The sequence below is a fragment of the Stomoxys calcitrans genome, chromosome 1 (genome assembly GCF_963082655.1).
Source record: "Stomoxys calcitrans chromosome 1, idStoCalc2.1, whole genome shotgun sequence".
Taxonomy (NCBI): domain Eukaryota; kingdom Metazoa; phylum Arthropoda; class Insecta; order Diptera; family Muscidae; genus Stomoxys; species Stomoxys calcitrans.
This window is the reverse complement of record NC_081552.1, coordinates 270,896,845-270,910,976: the sequence shown is the minus strand read 5'-3', so window position 1 is coordinate 270,910,976 and position 14,132 is coordinate 270,896,845. Positions and strand designations below refer to the sequence as shown.

Genomic DNA, 14,132 nt, shown 5'->3' with positions numbered 1-14,132 from the left:
CAGCCCATAAAACTCTTCAAACTGTGTCTTTTTCTAAATGAATTGGTAGCTGGCTGATCTTTACGCCAAAATTAAAAATTATGCGTATTACGTACCCATTGAGCCAAAAATGAGAAGAAATAACAGAGAACGCATTTTGGTAATAAAATTCAATAATTTGCAAGCGTTGTTCGTTTGTAAGACGATTCATGGTCAAATTATAGACCAAACTGAAGATGTTTGACAGTGAAACAAAACACGAAACGTACGTTGCAACCAGTGTTGCGAAAAAGGTAAAACCTAAAAAATCACCCTTTATATACATGTGCTGGTGCTTCATCGCCATACAAGATTTAAGTTTATCAAGCACTCTAGGTATGCGAATTTAGCAATGCTCGTCAAGTTCACAATACAGGCGTCTAAAGACGTTCTCTTTTCTAGCTTTGATCCAACCGCTTAGCATGAACTATCAGATTGGTGTCAATCGAAAAATGTGGTGCTAGAAAAAGTGTCTCGCACTCAACCTCATTGATTGCCGTAGTAGTAGGATTGGTTCTCATCGCCTGGCCTATGCCAAGACAATGCGTTCTCCGAACCTGTGTATTCTTCCTGCCCAAGGGATGTTGAAAAAAATTTTAAAAATTTAGCTTTAAATTGATGGTGCGGACCCAAAAACGACGGGGTCCACACTTTGTAAATTCTGAGTCTGAATTAAAAACTTGAAAACTGGTGATTGAGCTGAACTTTGGTGTTGAGAGTACTACACCCTTGCTCTCTAACAACAACATATAGTACAGATATAGCCCTAAAAACCGATCAAACGAAATCATTGCTTGAGCCCATAGAAACAACTTTGGTTGAAATGGGTTCTAAATTGGTCTGTAAATAGAATATAGTCGCCATATAAAACATGAATTATTTGTCGGTTTGGCGGAAATTTGGTACGTAATGTACACTTATATTTCCTAGTCAAGACAAATGTCGCTTAGATAGATCCATTAATAGAAAAAGCCATGGTAGAGGGAACGGCAAAAAAATTGTTTCGCATTCATTCATATATGTAGGTCTATGGTCTTAGAACTGAGAAAAGACATTTTACTATACATTTTACATTTTATTTTTCGTCTGCTTGGTTCTGTTGAATGTCCAAACTAGAGTTCTGATGGAGTGCGTTCGGAGGGATCTGGGTCTGAGTGTAGTGGGTCTGGCTGGGCAGTTACACAGTGATGTGTGACGTGTAGTCCCATGCCATAGTCGGGACACACACATCCTGCACGTTACTATCAATCCTCGCTCTGTATGAGTTGAGGAGGCTGCATCTGCCGGATCGTTACTGGTTTGCCAGCGGTATGTCAATTTCTTCAGGTGCAATGGGAGGCGGTCGTTCTCCAAGGACCAAATTCACCCTGTAGCTTTTCACGGCATCTGTTACCGTGTCTGCATGAATGTTGTATTGTTTTAATGTATAAAGCTAATAATAACTTTTTCAAATTTTAAAAATGTTTTATTAAAGGAAAAATAGGCTAGTCTGTGCTTGGGAATACGAAAAAAACACTTTATACCTTTTTTCGGTATATAGATCTGTTTTATCTTTGTGGTTAGGTCTTTAAAAATTATTATTGACTTCTTAACATCTAATACTTTTTCCCAACACACAAGCAAGGATATTGTAATTTATTCAGATAGACGTTATATGGGTTCGAATTGCATTAGGCAAATAATTTTTCAGAAATAAAAGCTTTACTTGAGTCAACAGACGTCGGACATCCATCACTCATTGATCTGAGAAATTTCCCCGCTTATCCACTGGCTATTAGAGTGAAGACTAACGAGAAAATCACGACTCTGGTTAATATTTATTTATGGTAAGCATAAACATAACGATAAACAGAAGGACCCACCACGAGATAGCTAAGAGCACCACACAGCCTGGAACATTGAGGTCCAATCTGTGTGGGGTTCATTGCTGTCACGAGAAACTTAGCTTCTACCGGGCGCGTCCATAGGTTGCGAATAGTGGAATGCTTCATACGGAGTAGTTGCAACAGCAGTCTCGGACAATCAGCGGTATTTCATATTAATTTATTAACCATTATTTGTAATAAAAAACTTATAAGACCTATAAAAATATATTACAGTGATAACACAACCTGAGTAATTCTTAAGTTCTAGTTAAATTTAAATCTAAAATAGAAAAATTAATTAAAGTTAACTATAGCCTTTGGCTTCCCAGCCACAAAGTTTGAAGAGAAAGACAGAAAGTTAAAGTTGCCGAAAAATTAAGAGTTACAATATTGGTCCCAGTGCACAAAAAATCAAGATATAGATCACCAGATCAGAATCAAAGAAGAGAATTTAAGCCAGAGTAGAAAAGCAATGCAAGAGGAAACAAATATTTAATTTAACCATCGGAGGCAAACACCTTAAGCAATAGTAGTCGAAAAATGTTGTTAGAATGAGAAAAGATGCGTAATTCATGAGGAAGCCGATTCAAACGTCGTGCTATTCTCACCGAGTATGATCATGTGATTATATTGCTCCATATTCTAGGAATAAACAACTGTGGATTTCCGGTGGACCGAGAAAAAAATAAACGTACTTCTTATTGGCAACTGCGTAATATTGATAAAGGTATTAAATTCCTGTAGTTCACAAAATTCTTAAAAGAACAACTAAGAAAGCACTTCACAAAGCAAGATATGTGATTCCTTCGTCGAACCTTATAGACAAACCTCACTATTGAATTGACAATATGCCTTACCTTATTCAAACTACTTTGGACTGTTCCTGAGAAAACCTCGAAACCATAAAGCACTTGAGACATTAATAAAGAATAGGCAAGAGCTCATCTTACACGGAAAGGTAGAAAAATGGCAGAAGCACACATCTTACGGAGACAGCCCGAAAATCTTCCAGAAAAGGCGTCAATATGAAATATAATTTAATTTGGAGTCCATAATAATTCCCACCTGTGACGATCAACAAACTCAATCCCATGGCAGCCGGTTGTACGTACAGGATTGACCCGATGGAGTTCTTCATCGGCAAGGGTTGCCGCCTCAGTGTATAACACAGAACCTTAGACTTAGTTGGATTTATTTTCAAATAATTGGCTGAAGACCAGTTTAATGCCCTATCTAGCACCACATTTATATTACTCTCAAGTATTTCAGGTGTGGTAGAACTGCCATTAAAAAGTAGAAAGATGTCGTCAGCAAACATGAATGTCTCGCAACTCCTACAAGCCGTATAACGCTGAAGATCATTAACATAAATATATAATAAATAAGAGTGGTCCTAAAATAGATTCAACGCCATTTGAAACAACAAACTGACACCTGTCACTCAAATATGAGAGAATGTGCTTGCAAGCAGAAGCAGAGAAATTATAATCATCACTTAATTTCGTAAGTAAAAGAACAAAATTTATAGAATTGAATGCTTTAGATAAATCAAGCGAGACCATTACGCTAAGTCGTCCATTATCAACATTCTGCCTTGCAGTCTGTCAGTTTCAATAACAAATGGGTATTAACTCCTTGACGAAAGGTATATTGCATATCATTAATATGAAGCGACGGATATTGCCAAATCTGATCTTTCATTATGTGTTCTACTATCTTCGAATTGCTTCAACATCATTAACATGTCTAGATTTTGGAATTGGTAAAACCCGAGCTTTTTTCCTGGCGAAAGGAAATGATGAAGACATCAAAATATAATTAATCAGGTCAACAGCAAAACCAGCCACATATCGGAAGACAATTTTTATAAACGTACTGCAATTCCATCTACGCCAATAGATCCGGATTTGACCTTATTCATCGCCACAATGACTTCTACTTCGTTAACACTTACTTTACTTTAATTGGCTATGACAGAATATTTGTTCCACTAGCCGAACGTAGAATAGCGTTCCAAGCGCCTTGATCTTCTGCGTTATTCTAAAATCTCTGACACCAAGGTGTCTCCCACAACTTGATCTTTCCATCGGGCTTTTGGTCTTCCCGGTTTGCGTGTACCACCTTGTTTGCCTTCAAAAGACTTCTTTGCTGGAGCTTCTTCATCCATTCTGACAACATGACCTAGCCAACGCAGCCGTTGTATTTTGATGCGTGTAACTATGCTATCGTCGCCATACAGCTCATACAGCTCGTGGTTCATACGTCGCCTATATTCTCCGTTAATGCAAACTGGTCCATATATTTTACGAAGAATCTTTCTCTCAAATACTCCAAGCTTTCACAAGTACCCATGCTTCAGAACCATATAACAGCACGGGTAGTATCAGTGTCTTGTAAAGTGTAACCTCCGTCTGTCGAGAGGTGGCCTTGTTTCTAAACTGCTTACTTAGTCCAAAGTAGCATCTGTTTGCCAGTATTATTCTTCGCTTTATCTCAAAACTGGGTTCATTCGTTTCGGTTGCGGAGGTGTCAAGGTAGATAAAGTTACTGACTATCTCAAAGTTTTGGTTCCCAACTTTCTCCATTTTCTTTATCTGCTCGGTTGTGCAAGGCTTTTTGGAAGTTGAAACCATCCATTTCGTCTTATCTCCATTTACTGCCAGACCCATTTTCACTGACTCTCTTTCGATTCTTTCAAAGGCTGCAGTTACTATATCCGGTGACCGACCTATGATATCGATGTCGTCGGCATAGGCGAGTAGCATGTGTTCTCACGTTATTAGTGTGCCATATCTATTCACATCTACATCTCGTATGATCTTCTCCAGCAGGGTATTAAAAAGATCACACGATAGGCTGTCTTCTTGTCTGAAACCTCGTTTGGTATTAAATGGTTCGGAGAAATTCTTTCCTATTCTTACCGAGGAACGCGTATCAGCAAGTGTCATCCTGCAGAGTCTTATTAATTTTGCAGCGATACCAAACTTAGACATGGCTTGAAGTACCTTTGAACGTAAAGGAGTATCGAAGGCGTCTTTGTAGTCAACAAAGAGATGGTAGGTGTTAATTTGTCCTTCTCGGATCTTTTCCAGGATTTGGCGCAGTGTGAATATCTGGTCTAGGTTGGATATACCAGGTCTAAAGCCGCATTAATGGGGCCCAATTATCTCATTGACTTTAGGTTTTAATCTTTCACACAGTACGCTCGAGAGTATCTTGTATACGATGGGGAGGAGACTTATTCCTCTGTAGTTGGCACATTCCGTCTCGTCTCCTTTCTTGTATACGGGACATAGTATGCTGAGGTTCAAATCATCGGGTATGCGTTCTTCTAGCCAGATTGCGCAGATAAGCTGATGCATACGCCTTATCAGCGTGTCGCCTCCGGTCTTAAATAGTTCAGCGGGTAACCCGTCAGCTTCTGCTGCCTTGTTGTTCTTTAGTCGGATTACTGCTACTTGGACCTCATTTTGACTATGAGGTAAACATTCTATACCATCATCAGGGATTGGTTCTGCGGTATCCTCTTTGCCGCCAACATCGGACACTAGCAGTTGGGTAAAATGTTCTTTCCATATCCTCAGCATGTTATCTGTGTCAGTTACCAGATTTCCTTCTTTGTCTCTGCAGGAAGATGTGCCTGCACCAAAGCCATCGGTTTGGTGTTTAATTCTTTGGTAGAATTTCCGGAATTCATTCTGACTCCTGGACATCTCAATTCGCTCACACTCTCGTCTTTCTATTTCCTTTTTCTTTCTGCGGAATAGACGTTTCTTCTCTCTCCTTTTCTCTCGAAACGTCTCCTTCATATGGCGCGTTGCTACTGATTGCAGGATTGCTCTTTATGCCGCATTCTTGGCTTCAGTAGCATCTCGACACTCTTGGTCGTACCATGAGTTTCTTGGAAGAGGCTTCCGGTACCCAAATACGGATTTCGCGCCATTTTCCATGGAGTGGGCAATAGTTTGCCACTGTGCCATTATATCATCGGAACAAGGAGTGCTTTCATCAAGCAGTTGGGTCAGTCGAGTGGTGCTACTAACTACCATGTTTTTTGCCGCGGCGAAATCTATCAGCCTCAACCCATTACTGGACGTTATCTCGTGGAGGCTAAACTTTCCGACTGTTGGACCAAAAATGTCTTCCTTCCCTATTTTCGCATTAAAATCTCCCAGAACGATTTTAATATCATGGGCGGGGCAGCGACATATTCTCTCTCTAGGCGCTCGTAGAAAATATCCTTGGTCTGCTCGTCTTTCCTTCCGTCGGGGCATGGGCACAAATAGGGCTGATGTTGAAGAATTTGGCTTTTATGCGGTTTGTGGCTAGCCTCTCATCCACCGGAGTAAAGCTGGAGACAAGGTGTTTCAGTCTCCGACTAACCACAAATCCGCAGCCAAACTCATGCCTCGTGTTATGGCAGCTATAGTATAGTTCGTCACCGTTTGGTGTTGTAGTGACGCCATTCCCAGTCCATCGCACTTCCTGTAAGGCGGTTATGTCTGCCTTGTACTTTTCTAATACATCCGCCAGCGCGTATACTGTATCTTCTCTGTAAAGAGTGCGAACATTCCAGGTGCAGATCCGCAAATCATGGTCCTTTTTTCGTTTACGTGGGTCGTCAACGTTGAGGGGTCCGTTTTTTCTATTCCTTTGTTTCTTATAGTAGTTCTCAGTTTTCCGGGGGCGGGTTACTGGCCCAGCACCCTTTGTAGTCAACAAAGAGATGGTAGGTGTTAATTTGTCCTTCTCGGATCTTTTCCAGGATTTGGCGCAGTGTGAATATCTGGTCTAGGTTGGATATACCAGGTCTAAAGCCGCATTAATGGGGCCCAATTATCTCATTGATTTTAGGTTTTAATCTTTCACACAGTACGCTCGAGCGTATCTTGTATACGATGGGGAGGAGACTTATTCCTCTGTAGTTGGCACATTCCGTCTCGTCTCCTTTCTTGTATACGGGACATAGTATGCTGAGGTTCAAATCATCGGGTATGCGTTCTTCTAGCCAGATTGCGCAGATAAGCTGATGCATACGCCTTATCAGCGTGTCGCCTCCGGTCTTAAATAGTTCAGCGGGTAACCCGTCGGCTTCTGCTGCCTTGTTGTTCTTTAGTCGGATTACTGCTACTTGGACCTCATTTTGACTATGAGGTAAACATTCTATACCATCATCAGGGATTGGTTCTGCGGTATCCTCTTTGCCGCCAACATCGGACACTAGCAGTTGGGTAAAATGTTCTTTCCATATCCTCAGCATGTTATCTGTGTCAGTTACCAGATTTCCTTCTTTGTCTCTGCAGGAAGATGTGCCTGCACCAAAGCCATCGGTTTGGTGGTTAATTCTTTGGTAGAATTTCCGGAATTCATTCTGACTCCTGGACATCTCAATTCGCTCACACTCTCGTCTTTCTATTTCCTTTTTCTTTCTGCGGAATAGACGTTTCTTCTCTCTCCTTTTCTCTCGAAACGTCTCCTTCATATGGCGCGTTGCTACTGATTGCAGGATTGCTCTTTATGCCGCATTCTTGGCTTCAGTAGCATCTCGACACTCTTGGTCGTACCATGAGTTTCTTGGAAGAGGCTTCCGGTACCCAAATACGGATTTCGCGCCATTTTCCATGGAGTGGGCAATAGTTTGCCACTGTGCCATTATATCATCGGAACAAGGAGTGCTTTCATCAAGCAGTTGGGTCAGTCGAGTGGTGCTACTAACTACCATGTTTTTTGCCGCGGCGAAATCTATCAGCCTCAACCCATTACTGGACGTTATCTCGTGGAGGCTAAACTTTCCGACTGTTGGACCAAAAATGTCTTCCTTCCCTATTTTCGCATTAAAATCTCCCAGAACGATTTTAATATCATGGGCGGGGCAGCGACATATTCTCTCTCTAGGCGCTCGTAGAAAATATCCTTGGTCTGCTCGTCTTTCCTTCCGTCGGGGCATGGGCACAAATAGGGCTGATGTTGAAGAATTTGGCTTTTATGCGGTTTGTGGCTAGCCTCTCATCCACCGGAGTAAAGCTGGAGACAAGGTGTTTCAGTCTCCGACTAACCACAAATCCGCAGCCAAACTCATGCCTCGTGTTATGGCAGCTATAGTATAGTTCGTCACCGTTTGGTGTTGTAGTGACGCCATTCCCAGTCCATCGCACTTCCTGTAAGGCGGTTATGTCTGCCTTGTACTTTTCTAATACATCCGCCAGCGCGTATACTGTATCTTCTCTGTAAAGAGTGCGAACATTCCAGGTGCAGATCCGCAAATCATGGTCCTTTTTTCGTTTACGTGGGTCGTCAACGTTGAGGGGTCCGTTTTTTCTATTCCTTTGTTTCTTATAGTAGTTCTCAGTTTTCCGGGGGCGGGTTACTGGCCCAGCACCCTTTGTAGTCAACAAAGAGATGGTAGGTGTTAATTTGTCCTTCTCGGATCTTTTCCAGGATTTGGCGCAGTGTGAATATCTGGTCTAGGTTGGATATACCAGGTCTAAAGCCGCATTAATGGGGCCCAATTATCTCATTGACTTTAGGTTTTAATCTTTCACACAGTACGCTCGAGCGTATCTTGTATACGATGGGGAGGAGACTTATTCCTCTGTAGTTGGCACATTCCGTCTCGTCTCCTTTCTTGTATACGGGACATAGTATGCTGAGGTTCAAATCATCGGGTATGCGTTCTTCTAGCCAGATTGCGCAGATAAGCTGATGCATACGCCTTATCAGCGTGTCGCCTCCGGTCTTAAATAGTTCAGCGGGTAACCCGTCGGCTTCTGCTGCCTTGTTGTTCTTTAGTCGGATTACTGCTACTTGGACCTCATTTTGACTATGAGGTAAACATTCTATACCATCATCAGGGATTGGTTCTGCGGTATCCTCTTTGCCGCCAACATCGGACACTAGCAGTTGGGTAAAATGTTCTTTCCATATCCTCAGCATGTTATCTGTGTCAGTTACCAGATTTCCTTCTTTGTCTCTGCAGGAAGATGTGCCTGCACCAAAGCCATCGGTTTGGTGTTTAATTCTTTGGTAGAATTTCCGGAATTCATTCTGACTCCTGGACATCTCAATTCGCTCACACTCTCGTCTTTCTATTTCCTTTTTCTTTCTGCGGAATAGACGTTTCTTCTCTCTCCTTTTCTCTCGAAACGTCTCCTTCATATGGCGCGTTGCTACTGATTGCAGGATTGCTCTTTATGCCGCATTCTTGGCTTCAGTAGCATCTCGACACTCTTGGTCGTACCATGAGTTTCTTGGAAGAGGCTTCCGGTACCCAAATACGGATTTCGCGCCATTTTCCATGGAGTGGGCAATAGTTTGCCACTGTGCCATTATATCATCGGAACAAGGAGTGCTTTCATCAAGCAGTTGGGTCAGTCGAGTGGTGCTACTAACTACCATGTTTTTTGCCGCGGCGAAATCTATCAGCCTCAACCCATTACTGGACGTTATCTCGTGGAGGCTAAACTTTCCGACTGTTGGACCAAAAATGTCTTCCTTCCCTATTTTCGCATTAAAATCTCCCAGAACGATTTTAATATCATGGGCGGGGCAGCGACATATTCTCTCTCTAGGCGCTCGTAGAAAATATCCTTGGTCTGCTCGTCTTTCCTTCCGTCGGGGCATGGGCACAAATAGGGCTGATGTTGAAGAATTTGGCTTTTATGCGGTTTGTGGCTAGCCTCTCATCCACCGGAGTAAAGCTGGAGACAAGGTGTTGCAGTCTCCGACTAACCACAAATCCGCAGCCAAACTCATGCCTCGTGTTATGGCAGCTATAGTATAGTTCGTCACCGTTTGGTGTTGTAGTGACGCCATTCCCAGTCCATCGCACTTCCTGTAAGGCGGTTATGTCTGCCTTGTACTTTTCTAATACATCCGCCAGCGCGTATACTGTATCTTCTCTGTAAAGAGTGCGAACATTCCAGGTGCAGATCCGCAAATCATGGTCCTTTTTTCGTTTACGTGGGTCGTCAACGTTGAGGGGTCCGTTTTTTCTATTCCTTTGTTTCTTATAGTAGTTCTCAGTTTTCCGGGGGCGGGTTACTGGCCCAGCACCCCAACCGCATGGGTTTTGTGGGATTGCACACGTATCTCTCGTTGTGGCGATCCGCTTGCTCCAAGATCCGACGCTTGAGAACAGACGCTGACGTTGGCCATTCGTTATTTGAAGGCGCCAATAACTCGCCTTGTCATCTCGAGTATCATTGGCACTCAGTATTTAATTAAGAGCCAGTGCCACCTGACTCCTCACTGAGACTCTCCTCTCGAAAAACAACGGAATGAAAAAGAAGATATGGAGTCATTTACACTCGAAAAATCAAAGTCATCACTGCCTGGATTGTCACTGTCAACAAAAAAAAACTGGTTAATTCGCTTGGAATCCAACTCATCACAAACCAATCCCGCCGAACTCAATCCCCAAAACAATTTGGAATGATTTCTCCTTACGCTCCGTATAACTGATTTTGCTTTTAACGATATTTGCAATAAGTTTCCCAATTCTCCTCCGATCTATGAGATCAAAACTCATTATGGGACAAATCCCTTAAAGAAATCGCAAACGTAATCTCTAGACTCCATCCACTTGTCACTACACTCATGTTGCCTCTTTCTGACTATCGGAACAAACGTAAATAATCTATCAAATAGCGAAGAAATCAAGGAGCATTTAGCATCGGCACCAATATCACCAAAGATCGAATAAGGGTCAAAAACATTCAAAAAGGAGAATAAACCATTCCAATCGATATTATTAAAGTCACGGTGTTCAATAAACTCAGGTTGACATTGGAAGCTATACTTAAAAGATTAGAATATCAGTGCACGATCAGAAATAGAAGGGCAATATACCTGGTCTGAGTGAGAAACAAAAGAAATATCACTAAACTACATGAAGTCAATCAGAGATGTAGAACGCCGACTTAGGTCGAAATGAGTAAGTTTAGAATTGTGCACTATAGAAAGATTGTACCTCATACAGAGAGAACGGCATAAAGTTGATTTTGAAACATCGAGTGGAGAGTCTCAGTGAGAGGCCGGGCGGCACCGGCTCTTGCACAAATACTGAGTACCTATAATGCTCGATATGACAAAACGAGTCATTGGCGCCTTTAAATAACCAATGGTCATGATGTTCCGGCGGCGGCAATCCCATGGCAGCTGGTTGTATGCATCGAATTGACCCGATGGAGCCCTCATCGGCAAGAGCTGCCGCCTCAGTGTACGTGTTCGTGTATTGATGCCGACATGCAAGATGTATGTCCCGATTGTAACCAGGGACCGCACGATACACGTCACCTGTTTAACTGCCCAACCAGACCCAGATCCCTGTAGACACACCCCATATTAGTCGCAGAGTTTCTGGGTCTTGACACTCGACAGAATCAAGCAGACCATAGATAGAACCCAACAAACTGCTACATGTTCCCGCGGCGATCGGTCCTTTGGACCGGGACGAGCTTAGTCACTTACAGGAGCTTGACGAAGATCGAACACCAGATATACTCCACAAAACAATATGTGTATCCATAAATGCAAACAGGATACAATAAGCACAAGTCAATGAATTTCTGGAATATAATGGCTCCATATTTAAGACTTGCAAATCGGAATTCAAGTTTTACATGTTAATATATGATAATTTGGCATATGGGCTATTGGGTTCCATAAATGTATAAATATTTGTACAAATTCCAAATTTTCTTGTAACCCAAGCATTAACGTTCACGTAACTTTGATGAACACAAGCAAACCAAAGCCTTCTTCAATAAATGCAGAGCAAATTCCAATTATTGGCAATATCCAGCCTTCATTGTATGTATACGTACGTCATTGTAGATACATTTCATTGATAAATTTTTAACTGCATTTTATGTTTCTTTATTTTTATATCAGCTTAATCTTTGCAAACACAATTTACTTACCAATAGCTAACAAATGTATAGTCTTGCAACAATTAGGTTCTGAAACCTCACAACAACCTAAAAAATCGCTTTTTTTCAACAAAATAGTTAAAATATGAATTAAGGTCGTGAAAAAGCCACAATGACAATGTTAGTACCGAGTAACTTTGCCATGGTTACTTTGATAGAGAAATTCAAACAAACACTGGCAACTCTAAAAAACATTTAATCTGGCTATTTGGCAATGACAGAAGCATGGTTCAATTAAAAAGGTCGACTAACTTGCCCAGCTGATGGAATTGTCCAACACTAAAGTTGTATGCAAATCCCACTAAAACGTAAAGTACTTTAATTGGATCAAGGCGGATATAGAAAGGCGTTCTCACTTAAAGTTATTAACAATCGCCCAGATTTGACAGCATTAAGATGTCAATCTCTTTGCTGTTATCTTCGTTCTCGTATATTCTTTGCTCACGTACGCACACGTATGCACACACGCATACAAATTTCTTTGTGTGTGTTGGCAAAACGTCGATCAGCTTGATGACAAGATGGTGTGAATTCCCATTAGACTGTCAAATTTCTGGATACTTAACATGACACAATTAAGAGGTAGCGTCATTAGCACAACAACAAAAATCTACCCCCAACGAAACTACCTTGAGTGACAAATGCCTTAAATTGAAAAGTCAAAGTGGTTTTAAAAATAAACTTTGTTTTGCAACTTATCTTCTTCAAATGTTTTTTATATTTGTATTTTCATTCTTATAACACTGTTTTGTTGCTTATGTGATTTAGATTTACAGGAAAATCAAAACAAACATAAAAAATTGTACTCAGCTGTTCGCATGACCTCTCCTTATAGGTGCATCCTGGACATTAAGATTTATTGTAAAATCGAAACAAATATAAAAAAAAATGTAGTCAGCTGTTCGCATGACTGCACCTTATAAGTGCATCCTGGAAACTTCGTAATTAACATTCTAGTTTATTTGCATTATCATGTGTAGCAGCCCCAAGATCAAAAGATAAACGTGTAAATCATAAAGTAAAACAATTAAAGGCTGGTACTATATTCGCTTTTCGCGATATTTTTCGGCGATTACTTTTTTTAGATAATAGATTTTAAAGCAAAAAAACTTACTGATTTCATTCAGTAGGACATTCCCACAAAACTAATGCTAAAATTATAATAAAAATGTTATTTTATCATTGTTATATGTGCAGTGTTTCAAAAAAGTACGCGCGAAAAAATGGGTTTCCAACTGTGAAAAACGAACATAGTACCAATCATGACATAATTACCAGATAGTGTATCGTAAACAGCTGAGTACAATTTTTCCTGGCGAAGTGCATTCTTTGTCAGCCAGTTTTGGTTGTGTGTGTGTATTATAGTTATGAACCATACATACAAACAACGAAAAATGGCGCAAACTAGTAACATACCCAAAATCAGAGTTGCACTAATCACTGATTTTGACAGATAGTGCACTCAATATTTTGTTGTTGGGCAACTGCTCTTACCTGATAAATTTGTCTTGGGCCAGGGTTCACTAAAGAAAGTTAGCTAACTTGCCTAGCTGATGGGATTGTCCAATTCCAGAGTTGTATCCAGTTGTATCCAATTCCAGAGTTGTATCGAGTAAAAGCGAAAAATAATGCAAACAGAAGTCAAATGTCCGCAGGTATTCCTACTGAGTCAGGAAATGTTATTCGATGTTCAACGCCCCTCAGTTATATGCAAAGCCACGTCGATCATGTGATAATTTGGATGACAGAAACATCATTGCAAATAATTGGCCTCTAAAGACCGATACTAAATATATTCGGTTTTCGAGTTGAAACTCCATATAAAAAAAAAAACAAACGGAAAAATTTGTCGAAATGTGTTCGTTTCGTCATAACTTGTTTTGTCATCTAGGGAAAATTTACCAAGTTTACCCATTGAGAGCACAACCACAGTCACTGTGCAACGAGTCATTTTCTTATAGAAAATAAACGAGACCGCCAAACTTCTAATTGTAACAGAGTGTTTGTTAGTGTTAGTGTTGTTGCTCACATGTATTTACCCTGCGTGGAAAAAAATACTCGAAAGAAAAATTAATATCTCATCCACCACAAGCAACTCAATCAATCTGTACAAAATAATGAGGTTTGGGAAAGAATGTGTTGTGCTTTTGGTCTTTCAATTTCAACCACAATATTTGGATAAAAGTGGAAGATGCTGACCTTGAAGGCCTTTGGAAAGTTGCGCTCATTTAACTAATAACAGTGAAAATATTACAAAATCTAATTATTTTTTGTCTCTTTTTTAAATTGTTTTGTGTTTTATTACTTACTAATTACGAAA

General features: G+C 40.8%; 1 protein-coding gene across 1 annotated transcript in view; it reads right to left on the bottom strand.

Annotated features, from left to right (window-relative positions):
• The window catches only part of LOC106095845 (uncharacterized), a 70,753-nt gene extending 58,805 nt beyond the window's left edge, over nt 1–11,948 (bottom strand). The window contains exon 1 of the mRNA XM_013263247.2: nt 11,804–11,948. The gene's annotated coding sequence lies outside the window, so the exon portion shown is untranslated. The remainder of the gene's footprint in view (nt 1–11,803) is intronic.
• Between the last annotated feature and the right edge of the window lie 2,184 nt (nt 11,949–14,132).